The sequence below is a fragment of the Penaeus monodon genome, chromosome 21 (assembly GCF_015228065.2).
Source record: "Penaeus monodon isolate SGIC_2016 chromosome 21, NSTDA_Pmon_1, whole genome shotgun sequence".
Classification (NCBI taxonomy): Eukaryota; Metazoa; Arthropoda; class Malacostraca; order Decapoda; family Penaeidae; genus Penaeus; species Penaeus monodon.
Window position 1 is genome coordinate 12,858,927 of NC_051406.1, and position 426 is coordinate 12,859,352.

General features: G+C 32.4%; 1 protein-coding gene across 1 annotated transcript in view; it reads right to left on the reverse strand.

The window, feature by feature from the left end:
* LOC119586243 overlaps positions 1 to 426 on the reverse strand; it is a gene marked incomplete in the record, with an annotated part of 139,392 nt that overhangs the window by 60,052 nt on the left and 78,914 nt on the right.

Here is a 426-nt window from a genome sequence, read left to right on the forward strand (position 1 = left end):
CGCATTAAACCTAAATAACAGCAGATAAAGAGCTCCAGGTAACGGAGCGGAAATAACAGATTGGAAAATTATGCGCAAAGAGATTTAATAAACTATGAACGACGCAAGAAAGATAATTGAGATATAATTCGTCCAAATAAGCTACTATGCGACGAAAAAAAGAGAAAATTGCAGGGAAAGTAAGACAGAGAAAAAGCGTAAAAGAGAGAAAAATATATACCTGGTAATTCTAGTTCTCATTTAAAAGAGCGTGACAGGTGACACGTAAGTGAGATTTCAAATCATCCTAAAATGGATAGTTTTTTTTTACGCATTTATTTAAAACGCACAATTATGAAATGCAAAGTGGAATAAGAAAAACATGAAAACAAATGGAGCAAATTGATACGATAACTCAGACACAAGCAAGACAATAAATATAATATG